A 19,459-nucleotide genomic window follows, 5' to 3' on the forward strand; every position below is an offset into this window, starting at 1 on the left:
TTGTTCCCCAATAAAGTCCTGTTCCCCTTCCTCAATAAAATCTTTTTTTTTTAAAAGATATGCAAAGGTTAAAAGTAAAAAAAGATAGAAAAAGATAAAACACAAATTCTACACAGAAAGCTGGTGACAAGATATTAATTTCAGATAAAATAGATGTAAAGACATAAAAACATCTTTGGGAGTAAAATGATCTCTACATATTATTTGAAAAGCTTAAGTCATTACAGAGAACTTTCAACATAGTTTAAAAAACATAAAGAAAATATTGATGAGATACCTAGAATTACCAGGAGAAATGGGTGAATTTAGCATCAGAATGGAATGTTTCAATTAAAAAATTTGTAATTCATGAGAAATGGAACAGATCAATATTAGGACTGTGGTTAGAATTAACTGTTAAAGTATGTTATTTCACTTACAAAATTTGGCTGAGTGCCTCTTTAGTGTTAGGCACTATTCTTGATTTTGGGTTAAAATGGTGACACACACATATGGTCCCTAATATCATGAATCACAGTCCAGGTCCTAGTGCAGTGTGCAGAAGGGTAATAAGGACATGCCCTCACCATGTCATGGAATTTGGGGGTATAGGTCATGTACTTTGGACTTAGGCCTTGTTTGAGTCTTGTCTCTAGCACTTAGGAACTGCATAATTTGGCACAGTCATTTAATCTCAGTCTACTCATCTATAAAATAGGGTGTCATGCCCATCTCAGGGTATAGGTGGTTGACATGATATAATGTATCTGAAGCTCTTAGCACAATGCTTGGCATAAGTTCTGAAAAATTGGTAGCACTTATTATTTATTTCACAAAGAGTTTTGGTTCAATAGTTGCTGCTGAACCTGATAAAATTTTAATAACAATCTGATAAATAATGGTATTATGTAGATGAGTATCAGATTGATGAATCTATTTTCCCATGAATCCTAGTTTAAATTCTTTTTAACCAAGTTTATAGTTTTGCATATTTGAGGCTCACAGTTAGTGAGCCTAAATGCTATGGCTACTTTTAACAGTTCATTGTGTGCTTAGAATTTCAGAGGCAGGGTAATGCAATGGGTCTTACTTAGAATTCTGGTCAAAATCATCACTTTTCTAATGGACACATCTAGACATTCTAACAACATATTTGTATAAAACTCAGAATCCAAAACTATTAACCGTTTCTTGAAAATAATTATTTTATCAGTGGCTGCCTGTTTATGAACTGTGACTTCACTTTTAAAATCTAAGCACCAAATGTAGCCAGTATTCAAAACAGAGGTATCAGGGCATTTCTACCCTCTGTCATTCATTTAATACATTAATAAATATTTACTAAATTCTTCTTAAATATCAGAAACTTTTCTGTGTCAGGCATGGGGGAAAATACAAATATGAATAAGTCATGATTCCTACCCTAGAAGTTCTGACTGTTTTGTGGAGAAATAAGACAAATATAAAAAATAACCCTAATTTCCCTAAGAACAGGAACAAGTTAAGATGTCTACTCTCACCACCTCTATTCAACATTGTTCTGGAGATAATAACCAAGTAATAAGGTAAAAATTTTAAAAAGAGAAAGAAGCCTAAGTATTGGAGATGAATAATTAAAATACTTTATCTCAGACAAATAAAAATACTAGAACAAGTGAATTTACCAATGTCATAGGATACAGGTCATTATACAAAAATCAACTGTATTTCTACATATTAACAATGAAGCATTGGAAAATGAAAATTTAAAAGCAGTACCACTTAAAATAACATAAAAAATGTGGAATACTTACAAATAAACATAACTAAAGATGTTTAAGTTTTCTACACTGAAAATTACATAGCATTGTGGAGAAAAATTAGTCTAAATGAATAGGGAGATATACCATGTTCATGGATTAGAAAGCTCAATATTGTTAGGATGTTAATTTTACCCAAATTTTCTATAAATATATAGTCCCAAACAAAATCCCAGTAGCCATTTTTAAAGTAGAAATTGACAAGCTGATTTTAACACTTACACAAAAATTGGAGAAACCTAGAATAGCCAAAATCATCTTAAAAATGAATAGTTTTTGCTTAACTTTAAGATTCATAAAGCTCTAATAATTAAGAAATGTGACATGGGCATAAGAATAGACAAATAGACAAATGGAGTTGAGAGTCCAGAAATAGACCCATACATATAGGGTCAATTGATTTTTAACAAGTTTCCAAAGGAATTCAGTGGTATATGAAAGTTATGTTACAAATGATGCTGAAATAACTAAATTACTGTATGGAAAAAAATGAACTGCAGCCCTACCTCATATGATACACAAAAATTAATTTGATATGGATCACATACAGAAACATAAACGCTAAAAGCATAAAGCTTCTATAAGAAATCATATGGGGTGGCTGGATGGCTCAGTTGGTTAGAGCACAAGCTCTGAACCACAAGGTTGCCGGTTCAATTCCCACATGGGCCAGTGAGCTGCGCCCTCCACCATTAGACTGAAGACAATGAGCTGCCGCTGAGCTGCCGGAAGGGTGGCTGGATGGCTCAGTTGGTTAGAGCGCAAGCTCTCAAAAACAAGGTGGCCAGTTCAATTTCCACATGGGATGGTGGGCTGCGCCCCCTGCAACTAGAGATCAAAAATGGCAACTGGACTTGGAGCTGAGCTGTGCCCTCCACAACAATTGAAAGAAGACAACTTGGAGCTGATGGGCCCTGAAGAAACACACTGTTCCCCAACATTCCCCAATAAAATTAAAAAAAAAGAAGTCAAAGTATTTTTGTTACCTTGGAGTAGGCAAAATTTTCTTAAGTAGAACAAAATTTGTTAACCATAAAATAATAAATTGGACTGAAACAAATTAAGAACTTTTTATCAAAAGACACCATTAAGAAAATAAACAGGCAAGCCACAGACTGGGAAAATATATTTGAGATGCATGTATATATAGTTAAACTCAAATATATACAGAATTTCCACAGTTCAATAATACAAAGACAAAAACCTCAATTAAATAGACCCTTTACAAAAGAAGATATACAAATGGCCAATAAGCACATGAAAAGATGCTCAACATCATTAGTCATAATAGAAGTGAGAATTAAAACTACAATAAGATACCACTTTATACCTACTCAAATGGTTAACATTAAAGAGACTGTCACACCAAGTTTTGGATAAGATATGGAGTAGCTACAATTTTTATACATTGACAATATGCATGTAAACTGTTGTACCCACTTTGAAAAACTACCTAGCAGTTTTTTTTGTTTGTTTTTTTGAAGTTAAGCATGCATCTATTCTAGAATTCTATCCAGAATTTCTACCACTGGTTATTTACTAAAAAATGAAAACAGGGGCCAGCCCGGTGGCTCAGGCGGTTAGAGCTCCATGCTCCTAACTCCGAAGGCTGCTGGTTCGATTCCCACCTGGGCCAGTGGGCTCTCAACCACAAGGTGGACTGTGCCCCCTGCAACTAGAAAAAATGGCAACTGGACCTGGAGCTGAGCTGCACCCTCCACAACTAAGATTGAAAGGACAACAACTTGACTTGGAAAAAAAGTCCTGGAAGTACACACTGTTCCCCAATAAAATCCTGTTTCCCTTCCCCAATAAAATCTTTAAAAAAAAAAAAAATGAAAACAGGTCTACAATAAAGATTTTACATGAATGTTCAGAGTAATTGTATTCATCATAGCTAAAACCCAGGAAAACTAATATTATCAATAGATAAATGGATAAATAAATTGCAAGGTATTTTTACAATACCATTCAGCAATAAAAAAAACAACGACCAACTAGAGAACAGAAAAGCACGGATGGATCTCAAAAACAGTATGCTGAGTGAAAGAAATCATACACAAAAATTTCATACTGTATAATTCCATTTATATGAAATTCTAAAACAGACAAAAGTAAGCTATAGTGATAGAAATCAGAACTGTGGTTTCCACTGTTGGAGGGTGGAGGGTGGACATTGACTGGAAAAGGCCACTAAAGAATCTTTTAGAATGATAGAAATGGTGGGGGTAAAATGAATGTATTCATTTGTCAAAACTCATTGACTTACAAACTTAAGCTCTATGCATTTTATGGTATATGAATTAAAAAATACAATTCTGTTACCACCAGAAATTATACCTACTCCTAAATCACAAACTCAAACATCCTACTTTTGGACTACATTCTTCTTGACGTCATGAAGCCTTCCACTTTGATGGCCCTACCATTTTTTTCTTTCTCCTAGCTCTTGTTCTTCAGTTCCTCTCTAGCCAGGGTGAAGTCCATAGTCCATTGTTATTATTCCCCCCTTGTAGATACCCTCAACTTTTTTGCCTCTTGTCCTTCATTTCCATTTGCTTATTGCAACTCAACCTACATAAACCAAGCCACTACCTGTTCTGTGCCTACCTGTCTGCAGCTGAGTATTTTAGGGCAAAAATCGCACAATTGGGTATATTCGATGTTGTAGAGAGGCACATCCCCAGAGTGAGGACTCAAGCCCTGGGCTAACAAGGTTCTTGGCTTCACATAGGAAAAAATTCAAACATGAGCTAATATAGAGTTTAAAGTGCAAGTAAGTTTATTTAGCAGAGAGTAAGTAAGAAAAAAAAGCCACCCTGCAGACAAAGTGGCAGTCTCTAATTGCTGGTGGAAGAGAGACCTCCTCCATTCTCTGGGCTAAGGTTTATATGTATTTCTTGTTTCCATGGAAAACTTCTTGGTGTGGGGGAACTTCTGCAAGGTACAAGAAGAATGGGGTAGGTTTACCTTTAACTTTTGGAAGGCACAGCCTGTGGTTAATTTATATAATCAGTTTAATTACGGAATGACCATAATGGAATCTTTTTGCTCAATAGGCTTTGAATGGTCCTGTGCAATTAACATCTGCCTTCTGTGTCTGGCAGCATACAGGTAGCGGACTTGGAATCCAATCTCCTAGTTCCTTATTCTGTAAAAATAGTCCTCATGCCCCTTGCCTGTATTAGATTGATACGACTTCTCAGTTTTGTGATGATGACCAATCTTACTCAAAGCTCATTATGTCCAAACACACTGCCGAGATAAGCTCATTCTTCTACTGTCCTCAAAAAAATATTTTGTACATTCTCATTTTCTAGCCCCACGCATTCCATTCTGTGTTCCTCTCAGCTGATGACCTTGCTTTGTATTAATTTAAAAAAGAAAACCCTAAACAGTATCTAACATAGAAACACTATCCATTTCTCCCCAATACCAAATCCAAACACCTGGTGGCATTTCCACCTAATTTCCATCCTCTTCTGTGTCTGGGAAGAGGTGTCCCTTCTCTACAAAGCCAGCTTCCCATTTGTGCTCTGGGCCACACCCTCTTTGCCTTGTCAAGATGTTAGTTCCTTTGTTAGGGTTTTTGCTTTCACTCTCTTTAATCTTTAGCTCTCTATTGGATCCATGGAATAAATATTCATACATTTGTATACCACCCTTGTTATTTGTATCTCCTCCAGCTATTGCCCCAATTCTTTGCTTCCCTACTTAGCAGCACTTCTACTAAGAGCTGTCTGCATCACTTCCTCACCTCTTATTCATTCTTCAGGGTATTCAATTTTGGCTTCTGCCCCTCTACTCCATAGAAAACAATTTTGCTATGTTACTTCATGCTGCCAAAGCCAGAGGTGAGTTCTGTCCTTTTACTGAATCTTTCTGTGGCTTCTAGGCTGTTAACCATGTCTTCTTTCTTGAAATACCGTTTGTTCTCTTGGATTTAATACCATAGTCTCCTGGTTTTTCTCCCAACTCCCTGGTCTCCTCAGACTCCTTTGCCAGCTCCCCCCAACACTTCCTCTGTACCCCCTTTACCAACCTTTCTGAACTCTAATATTTGAATTTCTCAGTCCACGGCCCTCTTCTCTTCTTCCTTTTAATCCTCATCCCATCCATTCTCATGACTTTTGATATTACTTTATAATACTATGACCCTTAAATGATTATAGCTTCAAGTTTCTTTTGGTCCCCAGACTCTTATATTCAATGACTTATTTGATATTTCTGACTTGGATGGCTCACAGAACTCTCAAAATTGAAATGTCCCGAAGTCAACATTTGATTCCCCCATTCTCATTCCTGCATCATTCTTCCTCTTCTGGGAAAATTGCTCTCAGTCAGAACCAGCTCTATCTTTCCTGCTACCTTCTTCTCATTCCTTGCTCCCCCTCCCCCAACACACATTCTAATTTACCACAGATTGGTATTGATTCTATCAATACCAATTGATAGATTGGTATTGATTCTATCTCCAAAATATGTCTTGAAATTATTGTGGATATGGCCATATCCATCTAATCCAAGCCACCATCATCTCTTGTTTGACTCCTGCCTAATCTCCAAATTGGCCTTTCTGTTTCAGCTCTTGTCCCACTTCAATCCCCTCTTCATGTAGCAGCCAGAATGATTAAATAAATGAGCAAAGGATAATGTCTCACACTCACATATAAACTGCCCATTCCATCATTGAAAACTGTCAATGGCTTATTTCACTTAAAACACAATCTAAAACCTTTGCATGGTCAGAAGGCCCTCTATGACATAGCTTTCCTCACCAACCTCCCCCGCCCACCCAGCCCAGAACTGCTTTTCCACTCACTCACTACACTGGTTTTCCTATTCCCATTAGTATCTCAACTACCAAATTTTCTATCTCAGGGAACTTGTACAACATGTTCTCTCTGCTCGGAACATTTTTTCCACCACTTTGCCTGGATACCTCAGTTCCAACATCACTTCCTTAGTATGGCTTTCTCTCTCTTTTTCTATAAGAGCCCACTTTGTAAATTTGTATTTATTTCTGTGTGTATTTGTTTTAATGCCAGTTCTCTCTAAAGATATTTAATTTCCATGGAGGTAAGACCAGTGTCTACCACTGCATGTCAGTGATTACAGTTCCTGGCCTACAGTAGGAACTCAATAAATATTTATTGTTGAGTATAATGTAGATAATGATAAATTCCCCAAACTCAGGCTGGGATCAATTGTCTATTTTTCTATGTAGCTGTCTCTAATCCCCTAATTCCTAATAAAGGCAGGATGTATCATTTCCTACAAAGTTCTATTTTATAGCCCTCTATCTTTATATTTACAAGGCTACTAATGGTAGACATTACATATGCTCACTAATATTCCATTCTCCTGCACTTAAAGTTACAGGTGGGATTATGTTCTTCTACTGTGTTAGATTAAGTTATTGTTTCCAATGTCTGTTACCCCTCTATGTGATCAGATCATTATACTTCTGACCCTTTACTATCAGCCTTGCTCATGTGACCTGTGGTGCCTCTTCCTATAGGAGGATTATATTTCTCTGATATCAGATATAGGCCATGTGACTCATCTTGGCCTAAGAGTGTAAGTGAGGTATGCGACTTCTTAGCAGAAACATTAGAGCCATTGCATCAGTCCACAAACTTTCTTTTCCATCTATCATGAGACGGGTGATGTCTCATATAGGGGCTGCTCCTTCAGCCTGGATCCCAGGGCCTTAGATGATCTTCAGGCAGCATGTCACATGAGCGAGAAATAAATTGTTGTCAGAGTTTAGCCCAACTGAAGATGAAATATAGACTCACTTCCTTGAAGTTAGATGTGGCCAATGTGACTGTTTTTGCCAGCAAAATGTCAGCTCAAGTCACGTGTATCACTTCTAGATGGGTTCTGCTTGATCATATCTCTCTACCCTTCAGAAGTCATGCCTCTGGGTCCAAAGGCAGTGGAGCAGTAAAGAATCAGGAACAAAATGTAGAGAAGATTAGACATCAATGACTTGGTAAATCACAGAGAGAGAATGAGATTGCCTGGGAGCTCTATTGTACCTAACACAAAGGGGCCTTAACTCTGTCATCTAAATCTTTGGACTGCTCAGCTGTTTCTTGGGTAGGACCTAATCTGCAAGGGTCTTGAAGTCCTGGATGTCAGGACCTGCTCCATTCCTAGAAATGAACACACATTGTCTCCTTACAACCACCAGGTAAGGAAAATATAAATATTATCTCCATTAGACAGATGGAGACATCAGTTCAGAGAGCACAGGTATCTTGTCCATGGGTGCAGAGGTGGTGAGTGGAGAATCTGAAATTTGAACACAAATGTTAGAATTTGATTCCTTCTCTCTCTCTCTCTCTCTCTCTCTCTCTCTCTCTCTCTCTCTCTCTCTCTCTCTCTCTCTCTCTCTCTGTATTAATGATATTGCATATACCACTACTAATCTCTTAGTATTCCCTTCTCTAAATCTCATCCCTAGGATCATTTTCTTTAGAAGCTCTTCCTACTGGCCTGGTGTTAAATGACATTTTTTCAACCTTTTGGAAAAAGTTCCTTTGTAAGAAAAAAACTAGTTCTTTTTTTTTTTTTTATGATCCAAACCTTTTATTTTTTCAAATGGTGATAGTGTAACATATTAGGACAGCAGGATGATTTTAAAGAAAAAAACTAGTTCTTAGAAGTATGATGAAAGTGTACAGAGGGGCAAACTTTGAGAAGCAAATGAGCAAAACCTTCTTTCGACTCCCTTCAGTCACTCCAGAACAAGCTCCCAGGAGGAGTCCATGCTCCCTATGTGAGACGAGGGATCACTAGATTGGAGCCATAGGCCTGAGACAGTCCTCCCAGGAAAGCTTCAGACACCTGAGGTATCCCCTAGTGTCCATCGGAATACAGTGAAATGCTCCAGAGAAGAAGCCAGCTGCAGGGTCCCTCTCCTCAGAACGCTTCCCAGAAGTAACTGTGGCCTTCCCAAGCCAGAGAGCACACCATAATTAGGAGAACTTGCTGAGGCAGCCACAGCACCCACATCTCAGACAATGCTACCCTCTGATTTTGCCTGCAGTTGCCATGACTGTCCCCAAGCTGATCTACCAGCTCTTCAAGGTGACTAATCGTTAGGTGATGTCTCTGTCAGGTGTTTTAGGGCCTATGTTCCTTTGGGCATTTAGGAAGTTCTTGGTGGGAATTTGAATGGCATATTTGTGTTATGTTAAGTTTTGTATAGAAACAGTGTGTTCCTGCCCTCCTCTTCCACGTTTCCCTTCTTTTCCGTGGATGCTGATAGGAAAGGCCTGGATATCTAGGCCCTTATTAAGAGATAAGGCAGGTGATAGGCATGTGAAAATGGAAACAATTTGGGCTCTTTAATTCATGCTTTGTCAATTACTGCTTCTTGGAGTTGATATCTGCTTCGCAGACCTCATCCTTGTACTCTGGAAAACTGGATTTTACCAATAGGAGTTGGGTGCATTCCTTTTCTCATTCTACAAAGGTCTGTATAGCACCCTACTGCTTCCCACACAATGTAAAGTGTTACCAAGGGAACCTCTGGGACCTTCTAGAGGAAAAGAACCTCCACTCCAGTAGCCCAGAAAGGCAGCTGCTCCTTTCCAGCAGGGAAGTGAGAGGAGATTGTCTTAGTTTTCCATGGCTTTTCATGAAGGGCAGACAACCCTAGGGTATGACCCCCTTTCTGTCAGAGCCCATCCACCTGGGGTGGTGCAGTCAGACTGGCACAATGCCACTGGAAGCCATGAAGCCACAGAGGTGGATAGATGTACCTGGTTCACCCTCCCTCTGCCTGGGGTTGGCTTTCTTTGCGCTACTTCCTGGATTCCTTCCTCTTCCTCTACACAGACCAGTTTTCCCACTTGTCCCTTTCTCACCCTTCTTTACAGTCTTTACTAACCCATTTCTGGACCACTTCCATCCCTTAAGTAAACATTGTTTTCAAGCCCCTTCCAAAATATTCCCCATGAGAGAGCAGTCTGCAATCATGGCTCACAGCAGAGTCCCAAACCATGAGTGACTCTCATGTGATCTGCTGTTTTCTGAAAAGTTCTACTTTACTTAAGCCAGCATTTCTGGTAGCTGCGGTTTACTTAAGGAGAACTCCCTTCCTGATTTCTGGGTTTTCATTGTTGGTTTTTGCTGTTTGATGTCTGCACTGGTCAGTTACCAGGGTCTACATGAGCTTCTCAGCCATGAAAACCACACGGGTGCTCAAGTAATAATCTTGGGGATCCAGTAGAGTGAAAGGAGCACTGACTCTGGAATTAAAACCTAGGATTCAAGTTCAAACTCTGCTCCTCACTCAGTCTCAGAACATATTTCTTCAGATGAAAATGGGGCTTATGATATGTATTTATGAGGCTACCACAAATTCATGTATATAAAAATACTGTAATACTGTACAAACCATATTCATGATGACAATGATGAAAGAGGAAGGAAAAAGAAGAGTAATGATAAGAATAAGCATGAGGGTAAGATGACTTTCTCTTCTGGGTGGGAGGGAAGCAGACTTAGGCAAAACCTGTGAGAAAAAGTGATGCCTTTCCTTCAGCCCTCTACAGCTAAACAGAGGTCATTGAGCAAATATTAATTGACCACTACTCTGTGTTACTGGGGGTACAAAAATAAGTAAGATCTGGTCTCTGTGTTATATGCCATAATAGAAGTAGGCATAAATTACAATGGAAATAGACAACGGAGCGGTGAGTTTTCCTGGGTGTGTGTTGTGTGTGGGTCCCAGCCTATTAATAATCAATTTTGTGGTTGGACCAGTCTTTGTGATTTTTATTATGATTGCAAGACACCCTTCAGCATAACTAACAGGAATCTTTAAAAAAAAAAAGGCTTATTACTTACAGGACCTGGAAGTTACATAACACACCTGGGGCTACACAGTGAGGTCAAACTGAGAGAGATTGAAAGAGAGGAAGAATGAGACCTTCAGCCTGGGGTTCTGCTTTTATTAGGGTTGAAGGTGGGGGCTTTGGGTTTCATGGGCGTATTCTTTATTGGTGAATTTGAAACATAAAAGCAGAAATCTAAAGCATGGGAAGAGAAAACACCCTAGTAGAGCAGCCCATGTGGTCAGTTATTGAAATCAATCAAGACCTAAAACAAAAGTGATGCCTTAGGTAGGGAGAGGCACCTGGCTGTTTATCTAATTATGTGGCTGGGAATGTGTATATTTAGTAACCCAGGGCAGGGCCACCTCTTGTCTGGGCCTCAGGTAGGGCTGTGAAGAGCCATCTCTTATCGTTCCTTGGTGGGTATTACCTTCAGGGTTACTGGGCTGACTTTGTAAGAGTACCAGACTTGCCAGCAGAAAGACTTTTTGTTGTCTCCATCCCCCAGTGGATCTTTTAAAGGAGTCCACTCTACACATGGGTGGACAATAGTCTCAGGCTGACAACATATTTTGTAATACCGTAAAACGTTATAAACATTTTGAAAGGAGGCTTACTAAAGAGGAGATTACTCATACCCTTTATTTATATCTTAGGAAATACTGATCCAAATATTTACATGAACACGATAAGCATAAAATAAACTAGAGCACTTTCATTTTTAGACATTATTTTCTTTTCTTTAACACTGTGATTACACTGATGCTGGACAAAAAGTGAGTGTCCTGTGGTAAGTCACAGCTTGTTCAGATGTAGGTGAGGCTCGGAGGACATGAATAAAAGGGCCACTGCACACTTGGGCAGGCTTTGCTTTTGGAAAGAAAGGTGAGGGGGAAAAAAGTCCAAGTATTGTCCCACACCATTATACCCTAGAATGTCAAAGCTGGAAGGGTCCAGAGTGTTTTACAGATATAGAGAGTAGTCTTGCTGAAAGGATCAGAGAGAGGATCAGATCTTTGGCTGTCACCTGGGTTTTTGTCTCATAGACTAGATAGGACTCTTTCTGTGGCTTCATCTGAACCCATTGTTTGGTTGCCCAGATTCTCTAGACCAAGTGAATGGGGCTTCTGTCTATTCGTAACAAAGGCATAGCTGGCAAGATTCTCGTGTAGGAAAAAGTTTTTGTTTGTTTTTTTTTAACAAATTCACCAGTTCTGTTCATAGACCCATCATTAAAGCACTCCCATTTAGCCACAGGCAAGGTGCTTCATGCATTTTCCAGGAGCTTCTAGCTGCTACTTCACTGGCACCCACACAAGTCTACTTGTGATTCATTCACAAGTTTCTTGTCACCCCAGTTCCTATTTCCATATGAGATTCTCGGAATAATGGTGATAATAATATAGAGATAATGAGTAGGGGACATTTAATAGAGTGAGAACACTGATAGTGATCAAGACTAAAAAATTATAGTTGCCAAGTCACTAACGGCTATTAACTCTTCCTGTCTGGCTATTCACCTGGAGACAGAAGACAGCCAAGAACCACAGGGAATGGGAACTTGACTAAAAGGCCATGGCATTGTCCCTGAGGTGGGTCCATCACCCTTGGGATCCACTCCTGCTATTCCTTCCTTGGAGTCTTCTGCCTTCCTTCTCGCCTGCTTATGTCTAAGTCTGTCAATACCTCTGCTCAGGCCCATGGATGTTATCATGGGGTGTTAAAACCTTCCCTGTTCCGGTTCATGTTCTCTCAATGTCCCACAAAGCGACCAAGCCACTGCTTTCCAGAAGCCTCCTGGTTTTCCTGAGAGAGAAAGGCCCAAGTTCAAGTGCTGGGTAGACCCTGCAAGAATACTCCTGCCTTGGCCCTTGTCTGCATATCCTGGGTCTGGGATCCTGGGAGAGAGGTGGCAGGAGTCACAAGTTCTATTTCATCTGCTTCTCCTGGTAGAATGAGGCTGAGACCTGGGCCATTTTCTAGCTCCCCAAGGAGCCAAATTGTCTGATGGGTGACAGCTAAGATTGTATTGACTTTCCATCACCTGGTTCTTCTCTCTCCCTATAACTACTTTTACGCTCTATATTATATTTGGGATCACAGCATTCCCCAGTAAGTCACACAATCCTTATAGTAACATTCACAATGTATGTTAACTGGATGACCTCTGTCCTGAAAGCACTTTATAAGGACGGTAAAAGTGAAGACGGAGATATAAATCATCTCTCTGTATTTTTCAGGAGACAGACCTGAAGGGCCCCAAGCCTGCTTCTACCGGTCTCCTTGGTGTTTTATCCTTGACTCCCCTCACCCTGATGATCGCAAGGCCAAAGTTTCTCACTGCTGATATCTCTTCAGTGTTAAGAGAGACTTTGTCAGTAGAGTGTTTTCTTCTCTGCTTCTGACCCCTGTAATGTGCGAAGGGACCATTCTGGGTGACATCTAGCTAGGGAAAGCCTACGAAAGGCTCTCTATTGCTGTCAGAAGATTCTAGAATCAGAGGGACTTGGGTTCACGTTCTGGTTCCCTCTTATCAGCCATGTGAGTTACTTAACCTCTCTGAGCCTAGACAGCTTCCATATATGTGAAACAGAAAATTATACCTATATTACAAGGCTGTTGTGGAAAGTAAAGGAGATCCACATAGAATGTCTAACCTTGGAATCTGGCACATATTAGCAGCTCCATAAATCTATGTCCTCTTCAAAATGTCTCCCACTGGAGAGATGGTTTAGCCTTGACCAATAGATGAGCCTAAGGACTGGAGGCCTCCCATTGCAGCATTTATAGAACTATATATTCTCCTAAGAGAGCTTCAAGTTACTTGCTAGATCAGTGAGACAATGTGACTATTTGAATTTACTCAGTCATTATAAAAGGCACTAACATAAAGCTAATAGTATAAGCAATCCCCTTAAGTCACTCACTGAGAATTGCTCAGTGTGCTGTAATGTGGATGCAGCATTGTAGCTCCTGAGATTAAAATTCATGCTTCAGAAAAATGGCAATTATCATGTCATGCAACTTTGGGATTACTCTTAAGTATCTAAAATCTCATATATTAATCCACATAGATCAAGGATGAACTGGCCTTCAAAGCTTTGGAGAGAAGGGTAAACCTCTTCCAAAAATGCAACCAAGGATGGATGAGAAGGTCTCATCCACAGTAGATAGCATGCGCCAGGCCACCAGCAGGCGACTCACGCAGTAGGGAAGACTATGCTGAAGGTCATTCCATTTTCTTTTTCCTCTCCTTGAGAGTTGGGAAAACTGAACAGACTCTAGAGAATGGTCTCAGGTGGTCAGCTTGCCCTCTGTCCCTGATTGTTTTGGGGACTGTGCTTTTTTTGGGCTGTATGCCTTGGATTGTGAACAGTGGTTTAATGTACTTTTTTTTTTTTTTTTACATAGGACAGAAAGGATTCCTTTAAAAGAAAAATAAAGCAAACAACAGCGTTAGTAACACTAAGTTCCTGTGGAGAGTGTTCTGATTCAAGGACACATTTAGAATGGGAACAGCAAGTGATCTTCCTGTAGACTTTTGCATCGGGAATTGCGTTCTCAGAGGCCACTGTCATAAAGCTACACATGCATCCCTGGGAGGATTGAAAGAAGCTCTCAAATTTTCATGTGACAACTGTTTGAAAGATGTCAATATGTAGGCCTGACTCTGTGTCTTTGCTCTGGGAGTGGTGATAATTATGAGGGAAGGTAATATTCTGCGCTCCATATCTGCAGTGTTGGCTCGGGGATCATGAATGATCTCTAAGGCACAATGAGGGTGCTCTAAGCCTCTCTGACCCTAGAGTTAATCAATGCCCAGCACAGTGCCTGAGACATGCAGAGTCTCATAAAGTAGATAGATGAATGGATATGTGAATATTGCTTAGGGTAGAAGTTGTTCTAAAGTTCACTTTAAAACAGAGTGTCGGGATGGGGACATTTAAGGCTGAGGACTTGGGCATAAGACCAAAGTTGTCTTATGCCCTGAGCAGCAGGAGCCCACGATCCCCGGTGATGTCATTTGCACGTGGAGCTTTGTATGTGGGCCAAGCCAGGCATCTGAGCCATGTGTCCTTGTCTTTCACTGAAACCAGATTCTGTCATTGCTATCATTCATTTGTTTGTTCATTCATTCATGTATTCAGTTTTAATAAGTACTTCTTGCATAAATATATGTCTACCATGTCCATGCAGTGTTTTCCCCTGAAGAAAATAAATAAGCACCTCTGCCCTTGGGGAACTTAATATATTTATAAATGGAATACTAGATTCTGTAACAAGCAAATCCAGAAATATCAATGGGCAAGCACAGTACAGGTTTATTTCTTGCCCCAATAAAGTAAAATATGTGATAAGGGAGGGAGATGGGACTGCTCAGATCACTGTATTTATTTAAAGATTTTTGGCTGACTAGAAGCTTTGCTGTCTTCAGTGTGGGGCTTCCAAGGTCACCCTGAAATTGACATTAACCATCAGACAGTAGGAGAGAGAGAATGGGAGCTGGGATATTGTGAACATCACTTCCACCCCTATTACATCCATCAGTACTCAATTGTATGGCTTCCTCCCCATAGAAGGGCTGGGAAATATGGTTCCTGGCTAGTCAGTGACTTCCCAGCAGAACCTCTTCAATAGGGAAAGAGGGCACGAATATTTGGGGGGGCAGGTAGATATGTCTGCCACACTTACATTCTATTCAGTGCAAGTAAAGCATTTCAGATGATTAATAAGAAAATTAAGACAGAAGAGGAGAATAAGGGTAATGAAAAATTGTGAAATTAATTTTCCCCAATGGTTACTCATGGAGCCATATTGTCTACAGAGCCCATGGGAGTTGATCCTCTGGGTGAGTGAAGAAGTCAGGGCACTCCTTCCTGAATTGTGCTAGAGCAGCTCAGACTGGAAAGAGAGACTTTGTTTCGTGTCCAGACAAGCCCACATTGTCACCACCACAAATAACCCTGGAGTTACAGAGCTCATTAAATGCAAAAGACATTATCAGAAAACATAATAGATGTGGACAGATAAAGTGGGTTTAAATTTTTTCTGGGCCTTTTCCATTCCTGGAGCTTTTATGTGGCTGCAGTACCAAAGCAGACTGAAGTTCACATCCTTTTAGTTTTGACTCTGTGTCAACTTTTGGGTAATCCCACTTTCTTGAGTCTAAAAGGAACTACTTCTCGGATTGTGTAGAAAATCAAGGGTTAATGTCCTCAGTAGTAGCAGAGCAGTGCGATCTATACGGTCAGGAATACTAACTGGTTACCTAATATCAGTGGCACAAGATTAGTTGCAGAGGAGCTGGTGGGAAAAGTTGAATGGTGTAGGAATACATGGAATGAGGGGAGAAAGTTCCGTATTTGGTCAAAGGCAAAGGCTTAGACATTTCTGGACACTCCACTCATTCCATGCATCGTGGGCTCAGTTCAACAGCATTTATTAATCCTTCTTATAGACCTGGCCCTACGCTAGGCACCAGCATTTATAGCAATAAATACAGCTCTGCTCCTGATCTCAGAGGCTCACAAACCAGAAGGCTGGATTTCAGCCACACCGAGAAGGGCCATGAGTGCCATGCTGACAGTCCTGGGGTTTATGCTCTTTAGTGAGTGAAGAACTATCAAAGAGACAATTTCTCTGCTGGGGAGTGAGTGACAGATGCAGAAACTAGTACTCACTTACTGTGAGACAATCGGCAAATCCACCTTTGACTGTCATTTTCTTTGTTTGGAAAAGGCAGATAATGATAACTTCCCTGCCTATCTCACAGAGCTTTTTTTAAAAAATTAAATTTATTGGGGAGATATTGGTTAATAAAATTATATAGATTTCAAGCATACAGTTCTACAATACATCATCTGTGTATTGCATTGTGTATTCACCTCCCAAAGTCAAGTCTTCTGTCACCATATATTTGACCTTCCTTTACCCTCTTCTACCATCTCCCCACCCCTTTCTCTGGTAGACATCATACTGTTGTCTGTGTCTATGAGCTTTTTCTTCTGTTTATTTTGTTTGTTTGTTGCTTTCTGTTTTATGTCCCAAATATGAGTGAAACCACATGGTTCTTGATTTTTTCCATCTGATTTATTTCACTTGGCATGATATTCTCATGCTAAGTGTTGTCACAAATGGCAGTATATATACCACATCTTCTTTATCCAATCATCTATCAAAGAACACTGATTGTTTCCTTGTCTTGGCCACTGTGAATAATACTTGCAGGGCTTTTATAAGGATCAAATGAAATCAAGTTACATGAAAGAAATGCTATTCAGGTGTCAGGAACTATTGTTAGGACTGGTTAGAAATCGGGATGTTTGGAGAACGAGGGAGGACTTGGTTGCTGGGCAGTGATTCTCTGAGAATGTAGCAAAGTCTTTCATCCAGAATGGGTATATGTTGAAAGAAATATGGGTCTTTGAAAAAAAAAATTACCAACAAAAATCTGAATGATAGAATATTTTGAAAGCAAAGTATTTTTTTTTCTTTTCAAGTAAAGTTTGTTGTAAGTGAAGAAAATGAACTAGGGGTGCTCATAGGGTACAGACAAAAATGTCCATCTGGATGCAATGAGAAGGAGTGAGCAGACAACAGGCATTGCACCAGAAGCAGGTGAATGGCTGGCAGGAAGACTTCTGCAGGCAGCACCAGCCCTGACCAGGCCTTCAGAGAGCACACCAAAGCTTTCCTGAATCATTCTTCTAGGGAACACTTGGCCCTGAGGGAGCTCATTATTCCAGAAATAACGACTTGGCTCTTTGCAGCATAATTATTAGGCCTTGTGATTTCCTTCACATGTTGTTCCAAGAGGAAGACTTGTGTTCCGGAGGCCTTAGGACTTATCTGGTTTTTCCATGGACTTTGAGACCTCATCTGCCAATGCAGTGCATATTATAAGGCAAGGCATTCCTTAGGAAAATGGGGTGAGTTAATATAAGTTATAATCAGCCTATTCCAAGACCATGAAATTTCATTAATTCAGTCCAAGTTTGAGAATTCATGCAACATTGAAAGCATATATTGGAGGTCATCAGCTTTGAAAAAAGGCTTATTTTAAACTGTTTTCCCCTAATTTCTAGCACCTTGAAGAATCACAGGGAAAGAAGTGGTCACAAATATTTTGCTGAGTAAGAAGTAATCATACTAAGTTAAAGTTTTTATCAAATCTCAGCATTATGGAAATAAACTAGTTATTACAGTTATTACGGAAATAAAATCTGAATGACAACATGAGCCCTTACTGAAAATTTATTTCACTCTTATTTTTCAGTGCTCCACAGTAACAGAGAAGATGAGAGAAGGAGGCTGGCTGTGTGGGGAGAAGTAAATAGATACACACAGCAAGAGCCAAAACAATGCATACACATTTTAAGAAAGGACAAAACTGTATTAAAATTGTAATACTCAGTATATACCGATAACGAAAGATACATACAAGGCATGTGTATAGATTTTTTTTTTTTGGTACCCCCGGTATATATTGAGCATCTGCTATGGGACACACTCTTAACCTAAGTCTTGTTTTATTCTCACCAGAATGTATTCTCACAAAGCAGGTAAAGTCACCCCATATCATAGATGAGAATACTGAGGCCAAGAAAGTGATTTTTGCCAAAGGTCACACAGATGTAGTGGAGCTAATATTCAAGCCCGTCTACCTAACCTCAAACCTGAGGTCTTTCTTGAGACTTTCTTGTGACTTTGACTAGAAACTGGGTAGGGAATGGAGGCCTTGTAAAGCTGTGTGGATGAGTGAAAAGAGGAAAAGCCTCTTCATCACAGATGTGTAAGGGTCAGGGAGAATTCACCGATTACAAAACACTTCTCAGGCTCATCCCCTCTCTCTTTCCATCCTTCCTTCTTTCAGGGCAGGATTTCTCAATCTTGGCTCTATTGAGACTTTAGATTAGATAATTCTTTGTTGTGGGGGCTGTCCCGTGCATTGTAGGGTGTTGAGTAGCACCCCTGGCCCCTATCCTCTAGATACCAGTAGCAACCCTTATCACTCTTAACCTTAAAACAGATCCTGAGATCTTGCCACGTGGCTTCTGGAGTTGGAAATCCTCCCCTGCCCCAGTTAAGAACCATTCGTTTCTGGTGACCAGCAAACCCAGTTTGCCCTGCACTGAAGGATTTGCCAGGGATTCAGTGCTAAAACCAGGATAGTCCGGCAAAGTGGGATGTTGGGTCATCCTACAAATGAAATTTCATCTCCTGCTTCAATGAAGCCTGTGGTGGGAGAGAGGCGTTGTGCTGATAACATGTTTGTCCTGGCACCTTGGGTTTCTCTAAGCTGTTGTACCAAGCACATCTGCCTAATATTCCTTTCTCTCCACCCCAATCCATACCCCTTATGCCCCCACATAGCCTGTCAGGGGTGTAGGGAAACTTACCTGCTTCAGAGCGGTTGTTTGAGTAACTGCGTGGGTCCTTTTAGACTGAAGTAGACCAGAGGGAATGCTGGTGTGTGTGTGTGTGTGTGTGTGTGTGTGTGTGTGTGTGTGTGTGTGTGTGTTGGGAGGGGCAGTTGGGTTCTGGACTGTAGAGAGCCCACTGATGCTGCCCTGGTGGGCAGTGAGCATGTGTGTTTACACCAGCAGGTAATCAATACTGAATGGGGGAAGGTTTTCAGTTCCACGTCAACTTGGCCTATGTGTAGGTGGTGTGAGACACGAGCAAAAGCAAAGCCTCAAAAATGGTTTGTAATGAGGATTATTGTTGTAGTGTTATTGACAATGTATTAACAATAGCAATGAACACTTTGGTTCTTCCCAAATTTACAATGCACTTCCAAAATGTACCATGTGTCCCTCAGCCTTCTGC

The sequence above is a fragment of the Rhinolophus hipposideros genome (assembly GCF_964194185.1).
Source record: "Rhinolophus hipposideros genome assembly, chromosome: 12".
Lineage (NCBI taxonomy): Eukaryota > Metazoa > Chordata > Mammalia > Chiroptera > Rhinolophidae > Rhinolophus > Rhinolophus hipposideros.